Source organism: Rhinatrema bivittatum, chromosome 19 (assembly GCF_901001135.1).
Source record: "Rhinatrema bivittatum chromosome 19, aRhiBiv1.1, whole genome shotgun sequence".
Classification (NCBI taxonomy): domain Eukaryota; kingdom Metazoa; phylum Chordata; class Amphibia; order Gymnophiona; family Rhinatrematidae; genus Rhinatrema; species Rhinatrema bivittatum.
Genome location: NC_042633.1, coordinates 36,935,277 through 36,942,625, shown reverse-complemented (window position 1 = coordinate 36,942,625; position 7,349 = coordinate 36,935,277). Strand labels below are relative to the sequence as shown.

The 7,349-nt window shown below is 45.6% G+C and overlaps 1 long non-coding RNA gene across 1 annotated transcript; it reads right to left on the bottom strand.

Moving 5' to 3' along the window:
* Positions 1 to 5,109: 5,109 nt before the first annotated feature.
* Positions 5,110 to 7,336, bottom strand: LOC115081035. Its single transcript, XR_003853721.1, has 2 exons — positions 6,481 to 7,336; positions 5,110 to 6,216 (listed from the first exon to the last, which is right to left on the bottom strand). It is a non-coding gene; the product is annotated as an uncharacterized LOC115081035 (long non-coding RNA).
* Between the last annotated feature and the right edge of the window lie 13 nt (positions 7,337 to 7,349).

Below are 7,349 nucleotides of genomic sequence, written 5' to 3'. Positions count from 1 at the left end.
ACCAATGACTCCAAGAATGACCTTTTACTCATAATATTTCACAATAAAGGAGGTAAATTTAACTTTCAACTAGCTTAAGAGGTGAAACTATATTAATTATGAGGGGTTACATTCTCACCGAGTACAAGGGAACCCCTTCAAGAACGCTCTGCTGACTTATCACTCAGGAACTGTGTTAATTGTGAGGGTTTATAAAACAAGAAGGATTTATCTTTAAATTTAACGTAACACTTGCATGGGAATTTCAACACAAATGTTGCTCCTATTTGTAATACTTGAGGCCTTAACACCAGGAATTGCCTTCTTTTCTTTTGGGTAGTTTTAGAAACGTCAGGGTACACTCTGACTTGCATTCCCAAAAATTTTTCAAGACGATATTTAAAGAATAATTTCCGCACCCATTCTTTATCAATTTCCATTGCAAATGTTACTATCAATGTCGCGGGCTTGGCCAGAGCCTGATCAGATGTTTCCAGGAAATCTGTAAGTTAAGTCCGATTCCTGTTTCTTTTTCTCCTCCTATTTTGTCCCTCATAGATAGACTATCAGCTTCACTTTTTCTTATTTCTTTCGCTGTAATATCGAACGCATGTACTAATGGTGGGATCTGCTCTAGTCTCACTTTTAGTATTTCTTGGAGGTACCTATTAAACATATCTCTAGGTAGAGTATGTGGAACTTTTGGAAAATTCACCAAGCGCAAGTTTTTATTTTTTAAGGTATTTTCCAAATTTTCAATTTTACTTAGCAATGCCAAGTTATCTTTAACCATCAGGTCATGTCTGGCTTTAATAGAATCTAATAAAGGTGTTTTCTCCACATGATGTTGTTGTAAAACTTTAACTGTATTCTCTAACATTTTAACACGAAGCTCATGATCCTGTACAGTTGACACAATAGGTTCAGTTCGTTCAATTACCAGATTTCCAAGTCTCTCCATAGCTTCCCATATTGTTTCCAGCGATATCAGAGCAGGTTTTGGTAAGGAAAAAGGAGGAATTTTTAAACTTATCTGTTGCGGGGTTGATGAGCTTCCCGGTGTACACGGACCCTCTAAGCCTCTGTCTGGAGTGCCGATGGCCGCGCCAAGCCCCTCAGGGCGTTCTTCATAGCTGGTTTCTTCCGAATTGAGACTCCCTGCCCGGATATATCCTCCAGCTGCTTCGGCTTGGGGGACTACCGGGTCTCGCTCCGGATCGCGCAGCGACGCAGGATTTCTCGGAGCCTCCTTCATCATCGGGGACAAGGTGGTTTCTGAGTCCGGCGGGGAAACGCATATCCTCCAACTCGCTTCCCAGCTCCTGCGGCTCGATCCCCGAAGCCAAGACCCCTCTTAGGACGTGAGCATCCATTGGGCCTGTTTTCGGCGCCTCGGAGGGCTCCCCAGGGATGGCTCTCTCCTTCGCCTGCCGTTTCCTGGCCGAATGGGGCATAATTAGCCCCCCCATGCAAAAACAAACATTGACATTCCAAATAGTTGTATCATTGATTAATGTAAAAGAAGAAAAATAAATCTCTTGAAATTGTTTCACAGATAACTGTTGAAAGAACTTGAATATTTATTATTGTTGATTGCAATTCCAAATCCTTTTCTTTTGGTGACAATAGAAATAGTAAAACTTGTTTCTTAGGAATTGTTTATTTCAGGGGTCCCTCAGGACAGGTAACCTAAATGTATCCATACCCCCCCCTCCCCCCGGGAGACTTCACAGGGTGGGTTCTGGACCCCCTTTCTGCACAGGAAACCCAGCAGGGATGAGGGCATCAATCAGTGCCCCCTGTAAGGTTCCATCTAGAGACCTTTGCAAACAGAAACATTTCACACCCAGCACCCGCCAACCTCAGCCATGACAGCGGGAGAAGGTCTCTGCCACAGGGAGGCGCTGTTTACCATAATTTAGATTCTCCTCACCCAGGCCTGTCCTTCCACCATCTGCTGAGAAGAAAAAACTGTCCCTGCAGAGCTAAAACCAGAATCGTAGCGAGCACACAGGGGTCCAATAGGGCTGTGGGTGATGGGAAGCCCTGGAGTGAAATAACCAAATCAGAAACTGCCTTTCAATAGCTCATTCAGTAATGGGGTCAGTGGGATCAGACCCATGGGATCGCTGGCACTGCTGAGTCCTGACAGTGCGTGACAGCTAATAACAGAGCTCAGCTCACAGACAAAGCAAGTGACTGTGCAAGCAGCCAATGAGGTTTGTAAAAAAAAAAAAAGGGGCAAGTACTGCAGCTTCCCAAAGGAATCTTGTACCTACCGGAAAGAAGGGCTGGAGAGAGACTGCTCAGCATTGTGCGAGTCTGCAATGAATCCGTAGGAACAGATGCACGGGGGAATAAACCAAGAGCACAGACCATTTACTAATTTCAGAGAGACCCGCGATCCAGCGGGAGCTGCCGAGAGGAAGGACCCCAGTGTAATTTAAAGGGAAGACTCGCAGAGTGGCCAATCAGGGAGGAGCCACATGATCTAAAACTACCAATACTGACAAAGAGGGGGAGGAATCTATGAACGGGAATCTGAAGACCGTGACATGGTTAAAACGGACCTGAAAGAGAACCTAAGGACAATTGGCTGCTTAAGGACTTGAGAGGAATATAAGGACATGAGCTGTCAATGCGGACCTGAAAGAGAACTTAAGGCTATGAGATAGGAGAAAACGGACCTGAAAGAGAACTTAAGGACAATTAGCGACTTAAGACGAACTTGAAATAGAATATAAGGATAGGAGCTGTCTAAAGCGGACCTGAAAGAGAACTTAAGCCTAGGAGATAATAAAAAACAGACCTGAAAGAAATCTGATGAAGAAAACGTAAATGGGCGCGTGAGCCAAAAAGAGGATTTAAGGATTCAAAAAGACGCTTAAAGCAATGTGCATTAGAGATCGTCCATCTAACTATGTATTCGCGGGCTGGGAAACTAAACATTCATAAAACGGATATAGAATACGTCCCAAAAGCAGACGGCAAAAACGCGTGAAAGCGATAAACCGGTGTCCAATGGCTTCTGAAACTTGATGTAGAGTAGAAAAATTATAAATAGGCAACCGGAGCAACAGAGAGGTTTATGGCATTCACACGTTTTTGCCATCTGCTTTTGGGATGTATTCCATATTTTTTTTATGAGTATTTAGCTTTCTTACCCCGCGATCTCTAAAGCGCACTGCTTTTAACCAATGTAGCGCATGGGGCGCGTCTTTCCGAATTCCTAAAGCTCACTCTCCCCCTTTACGTTTTCTTAATCGGTTCTTTTTCAGGTCTCGTTTTCAAATATCTCATTATGCTTTAGTTCTCTTTCAGGTCCACTAAGCCTCGGATTTAAATTCTATTTTATGTCTGTGTTAAACAGTTCATTATCCTTGAGTTCTCTTTCAGGTCCATCTTTACCCCATAATCAGATCCTTTAGTTCTCTTTCAGGTCCGCTTTCATGCATTTCATATCTTTAAGTTTCCTATCAGGTCGCTTTGCTCCCCCTCATAGGTTTTCTGTCTCTGTCAGGATTGGCGGATTTATTTCACGTGACTCCTCCATGATTGGCCACTTTCTTTTGGTGGCTTCCTTTGCCTCTATTCCCTTTAAATGACAGTGGCCTCCCTGCTCGCAGCAGCTTTTCGGTCGATCTTGGGCTTCTTTGAAATTACTAAGTGGCTGTGTGGTCTTGGTTTTTATTCACGCCAGTGCAGCCTTCCACGGTGCATCTTTTCCTACCGATTAATTACAGAATTACACAATTTTGAGCTGTATCTCTTCAGACGTTGTTTCCGCCTGTACCAATGGTTTCTGTTATGCACAATATGCAATACACGCTTTTTTATGTAATGTTTTATGCATTTCCCTTATATGCTTGCCAGAAATCTGTGCTCTCTGTGCTTCTTGCTTTTAGTGTTTTCTCCCACCATTGGGAAACTCAGAATGCGTTTTGCTGCAGGACCACAAGAAGGCGCTAAACGGTCCAGAAAGGACAGATCTGCTGGGAAACACAGAGCTGCAATCTACAAAATACCACGAGATGGCGCTAATGGTCCAGAAAGGACAGATCTGCTGGGAAACACAGAGCTGCAATCTACATAATACCACGAGATGGCGCTAAATGGTCCAGAAAGGACAGATCTGCTGGGAAACACAGAGCTGCAATCTACAAAATACCACGAGATGGCGCTAATGGTCCAGAAAGGACAGATCTGCTGGGAAACACAGAGCTGCAATCTACATAATACCACGAGATGGCGCTAAATGGTCCAGAAAGGACAGATCTGCTTGGAAACACAGAGCTGCAATCTACAAAATACCACGAGATGGCGCTAAATGGTGCAGAAAGGACAGATCTGCTGGGAAACACTGAGCTGCAATCTACAAAATACCACGCGATGGCGCCACTCTATAAGAGACCGAAATCTCCCTCCAGCGCCTGCCCTCCGTCATTGTAGGAGTTTCCGCCCCTCTTGACAGTTTCTGTGCTGTGCCCCGCTTCCTCGCCGTCCAATCGCAGCAGCAGGAAGGGGCGGGGCTGCAACAGGGCTGTCCTGTGATAGGCTGCCACCCTGTCTGTCTCGCCTTCACAGTAGGAGGCTACGGGAGAGGGGCGGAGACTCCTGCAATGACGACGCTGTAGCTTCCGGTCGGTGACCGAGAGCTCGGCCGTGCGCTCCCAGAGCGGGTAGCGGCCGCCCTGCCGGGAAAAGCCGCTTAGCACGGAAGGCGCAATGGGGGCTAAGGCTGGCGCTGGTTTAAAACCAAAGCCGGGTTTATCGGCGTCGGTTTTCGGGACCGGTCTACGGCAGTCGCGAAAACCGTCTGGGTTCGCGTTAGCAAAGATGCGCTAAGGGTCCTAGCACATCCTTGCTAACGCGACCCCTAATTTAAATATTGCCTGGCGCCCCTTTTGGAAGGGACATGTAAAGTTACAGATCTGTAAAACGCACGCTCTCTTGCTGCTGATCCTAAGATCTGCCCCCAGTGAACCCTCCCGAGTGCTGAAGAGTCCGGTCACCAAGATTTAATGCAGAAACGCACAATCTTGCATGTGAGGCCCAGAAATCCCCTTTCTTCTCTCTGGGACTCTTCTGCGCCCCGGCCAACCGTGCCAGAAAAAAAAAATCACTCGTCCCTCCAGGTCTGTTCAAAATAAAAATCTTTATTGAAAGTGGGGACAGGAAAACCCAAAGAGAACACCAGAGACAACAGAAATCAAAAGATACAGCTCTGTCACCTGGCACATTTCCCCAAAGGGGTAAGCTCTTAGGGGCAAGTACCTTTAGTGTACTGCAGATCTTCTCAGGTCCTCTCTCTCTCTTTCTTTGGTGAGCTTCTGGCTGATTTGCTTGATCAGCCAACACGCTGTGGCCTTCTCCCGTAGGGCTCTCTGCTCCACTGATCCAGGATTCTGCAGACTCCCCTCCTTTCTTGGGTCTCCTCAGCATCTGATACTTCCTCGGGAACTCCTTCTGGGCTCCTTCTGAGTTCCCTGGTACTTCCCTTCCTGCAACCCTGAAGTTCTCTGGTCTTCTCCCCACAGACCTTCCTGCGCTGGGATAATGAACCCCCCAGGGTCTCCTGCGGCTAGGGACCCTTTTTTTTCAGTGGATTTCTGTAACTCTACCTTAATGATTGTTAAGTTCCAGGAACTTGTCCAAACCTTTTTTTAAACGCAGCTATACTAACAGCTTTCACCACATCCTCTGGTAATAAATTCCAGACCTTAGTTAACTTCATAAATACATAATAATTTGCATTGCTTAAAATAGTTCAACCCAATAAACAGTTTCAAATTTTTAAGAAAAACCCTTTCCGTTTTTGAAAGTAAAATTAGTTCACCTTTGGTTGCAGATTCTCCCTCTGAACTCTGCTCAGTGTTCCTGTTAAGGTCTGAATGCCTTTATTAGAGAAGTACTGTATTTCTGGTGTGGTCACTTACAATCTCTCTCTCTTTCTTTTACGGAGGGTTATTTATTTATATAAATATTTTTATTCCACTTATAATGGCACATGCTAAGCAGAGTGCAATACATATATAAAACATATTAAAATTATACATTACATAGTAAAATATCAAAAACATAATACAATAAGAGATACATCTTCAAATAATATTCACTAGCTTTCAGGAAAAGCTTCCCAAAATAACAAAGCCTTTAAGTTTTTCCTAAAGGGTTTGATATCTGATAAAACCTTAAAAGTGAATTTTAAAATACATTAACTAGAGGAAGCCATTTACCCTAATCAGGAAAGAGAATACCTAATATATAGATAGATAGATATGTATAGGTATTCTCTTTCCTAATTTATTTATTTATTTATTTATTTAACATTTCTTATATACCGATATCCGTTCGCACATCGTATCGGTTCACAATGAACATAAAACTTTGGGCATTGCCCTTACATATAACACATAAAGATGGTGAACTCAGTAACATATAGATAATCTTCGGGAGGAGCCCTTAGATATAACAAGCATCAATGGGGAGATGCTGATTGACTAATCAGGAAAGATCTGGCAAATGTAGTTTCATGGTCTGCTTCCTGCATTAATTTTGTTTTCCAGATTTGCGGCAGGCTGAGAGGAGGGTTTGGCTGATTGACCATTCCTTTATTGTTTGGTGCATCTCTGGGACATGAAAGGAGCTTACGGCCCTCACCTTAGTTTGCTCTGCATGGAGTCCGTGTGAAGTGGCTCGGGCTCCGTGGGATGCGATGGAAGCAGCTCCTCCCTCTCGTGCGCTCCTCGCTATCCAAGTGGACGCCTCCGGCGGTTCTGCTCGTTCACCTTGGTGGCAACGACTCGGGGGACTGGTCCTGTCGTCAACTGCTGGGCGCAGTCCGAAAGGATTTGGCTGTGCCGTCGTCGTCGTGGCCGCCTAATATAACATTAATCTGGTCGGACATTATCCCAAGGCCTGCCTGCATGGATCTGAGGATTCGCGGCTGCAGTCGGGTTAAACTGAATAAGCAGATTGGGTCCTGGATGTTGGCGCACGGTGGGATTCATGTTACTCACATCTGGTCCTGGGATGTCTGCCCGGGCCTTTATGGCAGGGACGGTGTTCACCTGTCTAATGAGGGCAATGATTTATTCCTTAACTCTATTCAGGAGGCCTTGGAGTCGTTTGTGGGGGGTGAGGGGGCTGTGAGGATTCTCCACCCGACCCCCTCCCTATGGTGGAGTTACCAGAGCCCTGATTCCTGTGGGACAGGGTTTAGAGCCAGGAATCTGCTTTCGTGACTCTGGCGTTAGTTGCATGTGACCTGGGGTTCAGGCTCATGGTTGGGGCCCCCTTGCTGGGCTGTGGTGGGGGTCCCGGTTAGCGGGGGGGGATACTGCTGGATATTGCAGGTTTGGGGGCCTGTG